This window comes from Monodelphis domestica, chromosome 1 (genome assembly GCF_027887165.1).
Source record: "Monodelphis domestica isolate mMonDom1 chromosome 1, mMonDom1.pri, whole genome shotgun sequence".
NCBI lineage: Eukaryota > Metazoa > Chordata > Mammalia > Didelphimorphia > Didelphidae > Monodelphis > Monodelphis domestica.
In genome coordinates this window covers 421,331,002-421,343,308 of record NC_077227.1, presented here as the reverse complement: position 1 = coordinate 421,343,308, position 12,307 = coordinate 421,331,002, and the positions used below count along the sequence as shown (strand labels likewise).

Below are 12,307 nucleotides of genomic sequence, written 5' to 3'. Positions count from 1 at the left end.
TGCCTTGGATAAGTCCGAGTCCTCTTCAGAAATTCAAAGGATTTGAAATCATTCATAAGGAGTGATGGGAAGATATTGCTATGATACACATGAAGACCATTGGAGAACAAATTGAAAGTCATATTCAATATGAAGTTGACTTTCTCTTCTACGTTGATATTGTAAGGATTGGCTCTTTGCTACAAATCTAATCTTAACCCACAAAGTCAGTGTACTAAACCCCACTAATAATTTTCTATACTAATCTAATTACTTCCTTAATAACTATTTAAGATTAAGGGGGTGGGGGGGCTGGTAGGAGCAAGGATAAGGGCCAAAATAGTCTCACAAACTGGAGTCCTCTTTGGGTCTGGCAGAAGTTCCAGTAGGAAGAGCAGCAGTGCAGGACCACACAGGATCAGGTGGGTAGTGGTGGTATAACACACACCATCCACTGGTGTAATGTTATCCACCATCTCTACCACTTCCTTAAGATGATTTTAATTGAAATGGAGTCCAGTCTCCTGGCAGCTTCAAAATCTCCTTCTTCAGAAAGCCACAACACCAAGACCCTTCCCTCCTTCAGAGAAGCCAACTGCCTGTCAGCCAGAAACTGCCTTCTCAGAGTTCCAGAATGTTGGCCTGTAGGATCTCCTGCTTCTGCCTTATAGGACTTCTGGTTTGTAGGATTTCCTGCTCCTGATTTGTAGCAAAGAGCTAATTCTTACAACAATAGACCAAATGTTTGAAAATATATCTGGGGTGGAGACTTTGGAGGAATCTGTAGCACATTTCTAGGCGTGGTGGTGTTGCAGGAGAGCTTGATATTATCTGGTTCAGGAAGGCACCCTCTTAAAGAATTACCAGGCTCTGACAAACCTATAAAAATAGAGGAATTTATTGAATGAATGACCAGGAGGCAGGTGCAGATGAAGTCTGCCTCCCTGAGAAGAGGTCCAAGATACCTTAAAGGAACAGAGTCTATGTGAGCCAAGAAAGGAAGGTGAGGAGGAGAACAACCAAGGAGGATTAGGTGACATTCCCATATGAGATGTCTTGGTGTCTGGGGTAGAAACACAGGTATACATTGATTATTACAGATTTAGGCCCTGATCATAAAAGGAGTGTGAATTGCATATCTCAGAGAATCTAGTGATGTTTGAGTCGCAAACAGAAGGTATACACCTGTGTTAAAACCCTTATCATAAGAAATGGGGAAATGCACCCAAAACAGAAGAAGAAAATGCATGTCTCAGAGAATCCTTTGTTCATGAAGTTGTCGCTTTAGTTTCACCAGGGCTGGCTTTTTTCACCACCAGCATTCCTGGGGTTCAGGATCAAGAAATTCCTCATATACTCTTTTGACCTGGAATTCCTCTAGAAACTTGGGGTGTCCAGGGAACCCTGTACCCTATACCCCCATACTAGTGGTATAAAAAGAGGGTATATAATTTTGCTTATGAGAGAACTTTACCGTGTGTGTGTGTGTGTGTGTGTGTGTGTGTGTGTGTGTGTGTATAGTGGCACTCTCTTTTGGAGTTTATGCCTCACCTCACTCAGAAATGCTTTAAGGGAATCCTTAGGGATGAGAAAAATAACATTGAAGCCACATGACATGATGAAAACCACTTAAATAAATATTTCTTTTCAAACAAACCCACTAAAATATCACCAGAATACTGCTAGGATTGTCTCATTGAAAGCAATTCAGATATTCAACTGGTCGAGATTGCCTGGCAAACAAAAGAATATGATATCATTAGAAATAAATCTCTATACATTTGATTTGTCTGGGTTTTGAAATTAAGTGGAGAAGACAATCTGATAATCTTTTTCTATTTAGTATTCATTCACTTAGTCATTCAACAGATATTTATTAAATGTTCACCATGGATAAGAAAGACACCATGTTGGGGATATAAGTTAAATCTACCTACCTAAAATTTAATGGTAGAAAGGACAAATACATAGAATGTTGATATAAAGATATAGTAATGGACTTGTTGTAAAAATGTGGCTTTATACCCCACCTTTGGCATTTACTAGCTGCTTAACCATAGACAAGAAAGTCATTTAATCTTTCTGAGCAGAGTTTCCTAGGTCTTCAATGAAGAGATTGGACTAGATAGCTTTTAAAGTCTCTAGTAGCTCTCAATCTGATGAATCAGTAGAATGGAAGCTCCTTGAGGGCTTGTACTCTCTGCAGAATTCCATAGGAGAGGTTTGGACAAAATGCTGTGAAGAAGTTGAAGACAGACAGAGAACACATCTAGAGATGGAGAGAGTTGCTCCTTCAAGAAATGGGATGTTTTGGTGGGCAGATCTGGAACGTCCATTTTTGGGCAAAGGGGACAGGTTAAGCAAAGGGGAGCTGGAAGAAGGAAGGACAATAGAGAAAAGAGAATATTCTGGTTCAGTCAGAATGTAGAATATGTGAAAGGGAGTAGAATACAATAGGCTACAATATCTTCTAGGCTAGAGCAAGATTGCCTAGGACTTTAAGTACCCTTCAACCATTTATACTTTATTCAATAGCCATTGAGGAGCATTTAACAGTTTCTGAGAAGTTTCTGATCACAGTTAACACATTAGACAAATCAGTCAGATATGGAGCTATTACTATGTTCAATCTCAATATTCAAGGGATATCTTGAAATCCTAAGACTTAGAGCTAAGCAAATATATTTAAAGGAAAGCTGGGGGGGGGGGGGGTGAAGTGTACATGTTTATATGATAAGGCTAGCATATTTTAAGAAAAAATAATGTATCTTCTTACATATCTTGAATAAATCATAGAATGTGTTAACTGGGAAAAACACAAAACCATTAAATAGTGTCATTCATTAAATGTGTCATTCATTGATCAAGACCTATTTCCATATTATTGATATTTGCATTAGGGTGATCTTAGAGTCTACATCCCCAATCATATCCCAATCGACCCATGTGATCAAGCAGTTGTTTTTCTTCTCTGTTTCTATTCCCACAATTCTTTCTCTGAATGTGGATAGCATCCCTTCTCATAAGTCCCTCAGAATTGTCCTGGATCATTCTATTGTACCACAGTGTACACAGTCTCTGTGTATAATGTTCTCCTGGTTCTGTTCCTCTCACTCTGCATCAGTTCCTAGAGGTTGTTCCAGTTCACATGAAATTCCTCCAATTCATCATTCTTTTTAGTACAATAGTATTCCATCACCAACAGTTACCACAATTTGTTCAACCATTCCCCATTCAAAGGGCATCCCCTCATTTCCAATTTTTTGCAACCACAAAGAGCAGAGCTATGAATTCTTTTGTAGAAGTCTTTTTCCTTATTATCTCTTTGGGGTATAAACCCAGCAGTGGTATGGCTGGATCAAAGAGCAGGCAGTCTTTTAAAGCCCTTTGGGCATAGTTCCAAATTGCCTTCCAGAATAGTTGGATCAATTCACAATTCCACCAGAAATGCATTAATGTCCCTATTTTGCCGCATCCCCTCCAACATTTATTATCTTCTTTTTCTGTCATGTTAGCCATGTGTGTGAAGTGGTATCTCAGAATTGTTTTGATTTGCTTTTCTCTAATTATAAGAGATTTAGAACACTTTTTCACATGCTTATTGATAGTTTTGATTTCTTTATTTGAAAATTGCCTATTTATGTCCTTTTCCCATTTATGAATTGGGGAATGGCTTGTTTTTTTGTACAATTGATTTAGCTCCTTATATATTTGAATAGTTAGACCTTTGTCAGAGTTTTTTGTTATAGATTTTTCCCCCAATTTATTGTTTCCCTTCTAATTTTGGTTGCATTGATTTTGTTTGTACAGAAACTTTCTAATTTAATGTATTCATAATTATTTATTTTATATTTTTTAATTTTTTCTAATGCTTGCTTGGTCTTCAAATCTTTGCTTTCCCAAACATCTGAGAGGTATACTATTCTGTGTTCACCTAATTTACTTATAGTTTCCTTCTTTATATTTAAGTCATTCACCCATTCTGAGTTTATCTTGGTGCAGGGTGTGAGATGTTGATCTAAACCTAATCTCTCCAATTGTTTACATTTTGGATTCAAGCAATACTTTTTTGGGGGGGGAGGGGCAGGGTAGAGAATAAAAACCTCCTCTAGCAGCTTCTTAACCCCCATCTCCCATATACTTCACGTTAAGCAATTTCTTTTGTTAAGGACTAAAAACTTTATCCCTTCTTGTTGCAAATCTTGTCCAAGATCTAGGTGGTTTCATGTTCTGACATGTCACCTGTGTTGGGCATTGTCAAAGTCTCATTCTTCCTTCCATAGGAAGCATTCATTTAATTATTTCTAAATAGTTCACAGCTAGGTGAAGTGATGACACAGAAAAGGCAAAGAATCCTTTGAGGAAGTTACATGTATATAGAAAGTGACCTCCAGGTCCTGGAACAAGATTTCAATGGAGAATGTATAACATAATCTTACACAATACAATCTGGGTGTGGGTCTATTTGAATACATACTGGAATTTTTCATACTTTTTTTGTCTATAGCTATGATTTCATCAAGTGAGGAAATTCTCTTTCCTGATGTATATTAGCAACTTAGAGAGTTGTTTTGCAACTTGGAGAGTTGCTTAAAGAATTAATTGAGAAGTTAAGTGATTAGTCTGGTGTCAGAAGTGGAATTGGAATTCAATCCTTTCTAACTTTTAGGACTGCTCTCTCTATACTATGAAACATTACTTCTGCTACAGATAGATGGGAAGGGAGAAAGGGGGGGGAAGAAAAAAAGAGAAAGAGGGAGAGAGGAAGAGAAAGAGAGACAGGTTCATCCATACATGCATACATACATAGACTGATAGATCTACAGAGGTATAGATGGGAATGGATATAGATAGGAATATGGTTTGGATATAGACAAGTGGCACAATAATTTAGTGTAAGGGTTGGACTCGATATTTAAGAGTATGGTCACCAGGAATTAATTACTTAATTCCAAATGAATTACTCAAGACAGAATGACTTTTAATGGTAGTTTTTTTACAAATAGAGAGAGTGAAAATAAGGAAAATGAGAGAGAGAGAGAGAGAGAGGGAGAGAGAGAGAGAGAGAGAGAGAGAGAGAGAGAGAGAGAGAGAGAGAGAGAGAGAGAGAGAGAGAGAGAGAGAGAGAGAGAGAGAGAAACTACCCTGGCCTGGTCTGAACCACGCAGGGTTTCAGAGGCCCCAGCAAAGGAAGGCACAGAGGTTAATTAAACAAGACTTCTAGCCACCAGGCCTCCTCCAGGATGAGGGCCTCTCTGAAAGCTAGTGCCTCCAGAAAAGTCAAGGAAAGGAAGTCAGTCTTTTTCCCTCATTCATGTGTCAGTCCAAAGGGAAGTAGTTTGAGGTCTCAAGACCAACATCCTCCAAGGCCAAGTTCAAAGGGGAAGACCCTCCTCACAGAAAGTTACCACCATATTTAAAGATAGTTCTTTGCATCACTTTCTATGCCTTTTGGTCCACTTTTACATGAACCAATGGCGATTTTAAATTTGCTTTGGACTGCCCAGGGGACCATCAGTTGTTTTTGGTTTGTCACTTGCGTCATAAACCTTCCTCCCCTCTCCCCACTTAAGGATTAAGTAGGGGTATATTCATTCCTGGTGGCTAAAATCTAAAGAATAACATTAGTCAGCTAGGTGGTACAGTAGATAAAGCATGAGATCTGGAATCAGGAAAACCATGGTTCAAATTTGACCTCAGATGCCCTAGCCAAGTCACTTAAGCTCTGTTTGCCTCAGTTACTTCGTCGGTAAAATAGGGATAATAATTGTACCTGATTCTCAGTGTTATTGTGAGAATCAAATGGGACAACTGGGAACTGGTTGGCACAGTGCCTCACACATAGGTAAAAATAGGGACATGAATATAGAAATGTTTGGGGGGGCTTGAGGTGAACCCCCAGGGTTCAGGAAGGGTACCTTTTTGCAAGGATGCAAGACTCTGAAACTTAGCTTAAAAACAAAAAGAGAGTTCCTTTCTCATTCTGCCTGCGAAGATGCCCAAAGGGAAGAAGGCCAAGGGGAAGAAGGTGGCCCCGGTCCCTGCCGGTGTTAAAAAGCAGGCCAAGAAAGTGGTCAATCCTTTGTTTGAAAAGCGGCCCAAGAATTTTGGCATTGGTCAGAATATCCAGCCCAAAAGGGACCCCACCCGTTTTGTCGAATGGCCTCGATACATTAGACTGCAGCGTCAAAGGTCTATCCTTTATAAATGATTGAAAGTGCCACCAGCAATCATCCGGTTTACCCAGGCTTTGGACCTTCAGACAGCTACTCAGCTGCTTAAACTGGCTCACAAGTACAGACCTGAGACAAAGCAAGAAAAGAAGCAAAGGTTGCTGGCTCGGGTTGAACAAAAAGCAGCCAGCAAGGGGGATGCTCCCAATAAGAGACCACCTGTCCTCAGAGCAGGTGTTAACACTGTTACTACCCTGGTAGAAAACAAGGAAGCACAGTGGGTAGTGATTGCACATGATGTGGACCTCATTGAGCTTGTGGTTTTCCTACCTGCCTTGTGCCGGAAACTGGGAGTTCCTTACTGTATTATCAAAGGTAAAGCCAGACTGGGTCGATTGGTTCACAGAAAGACTTACACAAGCATTGCCTTCACACAGGTTAACCCGGAAGATAAGGGAGCCCTGGCTAAGCTGGTAGAGGCCATCAAAACTAATTACAATGACAGATATGATGAGATTTGTCGCCATTGGGGTGGCAATGTTCTGGGTCCAAAATCAGTGGCTCATATTGCCGAGCTGGAAAAGTCAAAAGCTAAGGAACTTGCAACTAAATTGGGTTAAATTGTATTTGATTTTTTTCCCTACATAAAAATAAAAATTTAAACAAAAAAAAAAGAGAGAGAAATTTGTTCATTTAGAAGGTAATGTTGAATCTGACCAGTAGGACAGCATAGATGGAAAGCTGTTCCCAGATGACATCAATTCTGGGGACTTTATACTCTTTACAACAGTGAATATGTGACTTTGTGCCACAATGAAGAAGTGACTCTAGAGTGGTATGCACTGAGGCCTGAGCAGAGGGAAGGTTTGCCCGAAGACATAGGGGATGACCCTCATAGTTTAGAAGACAGATGGATGTCTGAGATACAACTTGATGATATCAAGGAGGTGAATCTCTCTCCTCTCAGGGTCTTATCGAAGTTATCGGATGTTTGGGGTTAGGAGTCACAAGAATATAAGGGAGCAAAGGAATTTTCCTGCTTATAGTTTGCCTGAAACACTTCTATAGTTTGGGGGTGCAATGCCCAAGCCAGAAATAGATGCTGTTAAAGCTTTAAACTTCACTAATGCTTTGGGGCACGTTGTATGTAGAAACACATACACATATACCTATATCCAACCATACATATGTGCATGCTTATGTTTGTATTCCACTGAAGTGTTTCATCCTGTTGTGGAGGTGACCCAGCACCAGAAAGGTCATGCCAATGGAAGGCACCTCCTGGAAGATCCTGCCAAGCTAAAGAGTGTTCTGAGGATGATTCTGGTGCTAGACTGTCTGTCTCTTGTCTGAGTACCAACCTAGCTAAGTGCAAAGAAGCTTGTCACCAGAAGGCTGAACAAACAAGATGGAGTTAATATCAGGGGATTTTTCTAAGCAAGTGACATAACTTTCGTTTTTTTTTTTAACCTTTATCTTCCATATTAGAATCAATGCTGTGTATTGGTTCCAAGGAAGAAAAAGGGTTAGGACTAGGCAATAGGGGTTAAGTGACTCACCCAGGGTCACACAGCTAAAAAGTTTCAGAAGCCAAATTTGAACCCAGAACCTCTCTTGTTTCTCATCTCATCTCTTAATCCCACTGAGTTATTTAGATGATCTCTACCTCCTTGTCTCTTAATCTTGTTCTTCTTGACTCTCTTTGTTGAAACAGATCTGTTTATCCCCATCTTGTAGTTCTTGAGAAGTCTGTTTGCTTTTATTAACTTGGACATGTGTTTCTAAAATAGAAACTAGTTTATACAAATCAACCTCAATATATGTGTCTGTGTCCTTGGGGGAAAGTAAGATCAGCAGCCAAGCCAGAAGATTCAGAGTAAGAGGAGATTTTCTTTTCTGATCCACTCTAATCACCAGCCAAGGCCTCTAAAAGATTGGAAGAGGCTTTTTTAAAAAAATTAGTTTATTCAGTCAATTTAGAACATTATTCCTTGGTTACAATAATCACATTATTTCTCTCTCTCCCTTCCACCCACCCTTACCACAGCCGATGCGCAATTTCATTGGGTATTACATGTGTCCTTGATCAGAACCTATTTCCCTGTTGTTGGTGTTTGCATCAGGATGTTCATTTCTTTCTTTCTTTATTTTTTGAAAAAGGAATTTATTTTTATTCAAGTAACTGCAAATAGGAAACCAGAGTGGAGGGGGGCTCATAACAGACTAGGACCATCCCTTCCCCCCACTTCAGCTAGACCTCCTTCCCTTAACCCTCCCAACTTGAAGATTAGCCAAGGAAGGGCTGATAGAAGTGGGGGTGGGCAGATCCCGAGGCCCACCTCCCAAACAATGTCACTTTTAGTCAACTAGGCATGGTATTCCCTTTCTCCTCACCCCACCAAGCCTTCCTTGCAAAGATCTGGGGAGGATGTTCATTTAGAGTCTAAAAGGAAGAGGCTTTTTGACAGATAGCATTATAATTCTCCCAAAACAAGAGGTGGAAATCAAATGGAACCAGACCCACCTCAACTCCTCTGGGCAAAAGAAAGTAAATTGGTAGCATTCAGAGTCTTTAAAAAGAGTTCATATTGCACATGTATAACCTATATCAAATTGCATTCCTTCTCAATGAGGGGAGGAGAGACTCTAGAATTAAAAAAAAATTTTTTAATGATAAAAATTGTTTTTAAATGTAATTGAAAAAATAATATGTCAAAATTGTAATTGAACAAACATTTGAAAATGTAAAAAGGCTTCAAATATAAAAAATATTTAAAGCAACACTTTTTGCAATACACCCCTGCATATGCCTATTTATATACTTTTTGTCTTCTTTTAAAATGAAAGCACCTTGAAGACAGGGACTGTTTTTCTTTTTTCCTTTTTCCTTTGTACCCCTAGAATTTATCACAGTGCCTACTGCACAGTAAGCATTAACCTAATAAGCCTTTGTTTGACATTTGGCCTGTACACTACCATTTCCATACTGGAAACAAATTAAACTTAAATAGAGAAATATTTAACAAAATAGAACATAATGTTAATTTGTGGTTTTCTAAGTCAATATGCTATCCCTAACATAGAAATAGCTAAGTGGCTCAGTGGAGATTGCTGGGCCTGGAGTCAGAAGGACCTGAGTTCAAAACTGATCACAAACATTTACTTATTAGCTCTGTGACCCTGGGCAAGTCACTTAAGCCCAATTGTGTATCCCTAACCACTCTTATGCTTTGGAAACCAAGACTTAGCATTGATTCCAAGACAGAAGATAGACTTCCAGGTTAACATGGCTGCAGGTCTTCCAGGTTAACATGCCTGCAATCTAGACGCGAATTGCTTCCTCTCCCCGGCACCAAACGAAATAGACTACCTCAAAAGAGGATAAAAATCATCTTTGGAAGAACGGTGGGACTCTCCAGTACCCCATAGAAATGAAGGTACGTGGGGTTTGAACATTTCCACACTATAAGAAGGAGGAAAAGCTTGCACAAAAACGGGAACTGAGCTGCCATTCCCCCCACCACCACCACCACCAAACCAGAGTAAGGTATCAGAGCGCTCACTGGGACAGCGAGTGAGAGAGGACCGTCTCTGTCGGAGGGGGGGGGGGGGGGGGGCAAACCAGGGTCCTTGGGATCTAAAGACTGCAAGGAAACGACCTCTCAGGGCGGTTTCACAAGAGAATCCTGCGCTGAGCACAGGGGTGGCCATGCTGAAACACAGGGGCGGTTGTGCTGACAACAGGGGCAGTTTCTCTGAGCAGAGGGGCGGCCTCGCTGAGCACAGGAGTGGCCACACTGAACACAGGGGCGGTTACGCTGAGCACAGGGGCCTGCACTCTAAGAAACCTCAGAGGCTGGGAAGAACTAGTCTGAGGCAACCTAAATTCACAGAAAAACCACCCATATCACCCAGACCCCAGACCAAAAAGGAAAGGGGAATAAAACCACCACAGGGATGGCTCACATGGCCCAAAATCAAGCCTCCAGGAAGAAAGGGGAAAAGGTGACTATTGAAAACTTTTATGGTGGAAGTACTGAATAAAAAGAAGAGAAAGAGGATGAAACCCAAACAAAATCAAAACATGCCTCCCAAAATGGAAATTATCCACAAGCTCTGGAAGAACTCAAATTGGAGCTTACCCAAAAGATGGAAACCTTCTGGAAAGAAAAATGGGAGAAAGAGATCAGCAGTCTGGTAGACAAGACTTCACAATTGGAGAAAGAGCTGGAAGCATCTAATAGAAGGGCAGACAAAGCTGAAAAGCAAAACCAGTCCCTAATGACCAGAATTAAGTAACTGGAAGACAGTGAGCTTGCAAAACAGCAAGAATTAATAAAGCAAAGCCAAAAAATTAATGAATTAGAATATCTCACTGAATATCTTTTTTATTAGAATTAGAATATCTTTTTATTAGAATTAGAATATCTCACTGAAAAGGTCACAGACCAGGAAAACAGAGGAAGAAGAGACAACATGAGAATTATTGGTTTGCCCAAAAAAACAGAGATAAACAAAAACCTCGATGCTATACTACAGGAGATTATAGAAGAAAATTGCCCTCACATTCTGGAACAAGGGGGCAATATAGAAATAGAAAGGGTTCATAGAACACCCTCTATACTAAATCCCCAAAAGACAACCCCCAGGAATGTAATCGCCAAATTCAAGAGCTTCCAAGAAAAGGAGAAAATCCTACAAGAAGCCAAGAAAAGGGGCTTCAGATATAGGGGGCTCCCATAAGGATCACACATGACTTAGTGGCTAACACACTAAGAGACCACAAAGCATGGAATACGATATTTAGAAAGGCAAGAGAGCTGGGTCTCCAACCAAGAATCAACTACCCAGCAAAACTGACTATATACTTCCAGGGGAAAGTATGGGCATTCAACAAAATAGAAGATTTCCAAGCATTTGCTAAGAAAAGACCAGAACTTAGTGGAAAATTTGATATCCAATCAAAGAAAGCAAGAGAAACATGGAAAGGTAAATATGAAAGAAAGGGAAAAGGAGATAAATCTTATCTTTTTCTTTAAGTCAAACTCTCTTCTATAAGGACTACATTTACATCAAATTATATATATTACTATGTGGGGAAAATGTATTGTGCAACTCTCAAAAATTGTATGCACCATAAGAGTAGTTAGAAGAATTATGCATAGGGAAAGATTGGGGCATCAAGAAGATTTGGTGAACGGGGGAGCAAAGAAAGGAAAAGGGAGCAGGGAAGCATCAACAATAATAAGATTTACTTCAAGAAATGGGGGGGGTACTAAATAGAATAATTTTTCCCATACAAAGATACACATGGGAAGGGGAGGGAAAGATCTCTCATATGAGAAGGAGAGGAAGAGAGCGTGAAGTGGTATTACGTAAACCTTACTCTCAGTGAAATTAACTCTGAGAGGGAAGAACATCTAGATCCAGTGAAATCCTGAATTCTATCTTATCCAACAGGGCAAGAAAGAAAGGGAAATTAAGGAAAGGGTGGGGGAAGGGCATATAAAAAGGGAGGAAAGGAGAGGGGGTGGGGGGAGGGAGTATAAAAAGGGAGGGAAGGAGAGGTGAGAAGGGAAGGGAGCATAAAAATGGAGGGGCTAGAAAGGGAAGCATATCAAGGGAGGGGACTAGGGGAACTGACCTAAAGTAAATCACTGGTTCAAAAGGATATAGCTAAATAAGAAAGGTCAGAACTAGGGGAAGATAATAAATGCCAGGGAATCCACAAGTGACAATCATAACTTTGAATGCAAATGGGATGAACTCACCCATAAAACGTAGACAAATAGCAGATTGGATTAGAACCCAAAACCCTACCATATGTTGTCTTCAAGAAACACATATGAGGCGGGTTGATACTCACAAGGTTAGAATTAAAGGATGGAGTAAGACCTTTTGGGCCTCAACTGATAGAAAGAAGGCAGGAGTTGCAATCATGATATATGACAAAGCCAAAGCAAAAATAGACCTGATCAAAAGGGATAAGGAAGGTAAATATATTCTGTTAAAAGGGAGTATAAACAATGAGGAAATATCACTAATCAACATGTATGCACCAAATGGTATAGCATCCAAATGTCTAATGGATAAACTAGGAGAATTGAAGGAGGAAATAGACAGTAAAACCATATTAGTGGGAGACTTGAACCAAC

General features: G+C 40.0%; 1 pseudogene; it reads left to right on the top strand.

Annotated features, from left to right (window-relative positions):
• The first annotated feature begins 5,959 nt into the window (after nucleotides 1–5,959).
• On the top strand, nucleotides 5,960–6,782 carry LOC100013703 (60S ribosomal protein L7a-like; annotated as a pseudogene).
• The last annotated feature ends 5,525 nt before the right edge of the window (nucleotides 6,783–12,307 follow it).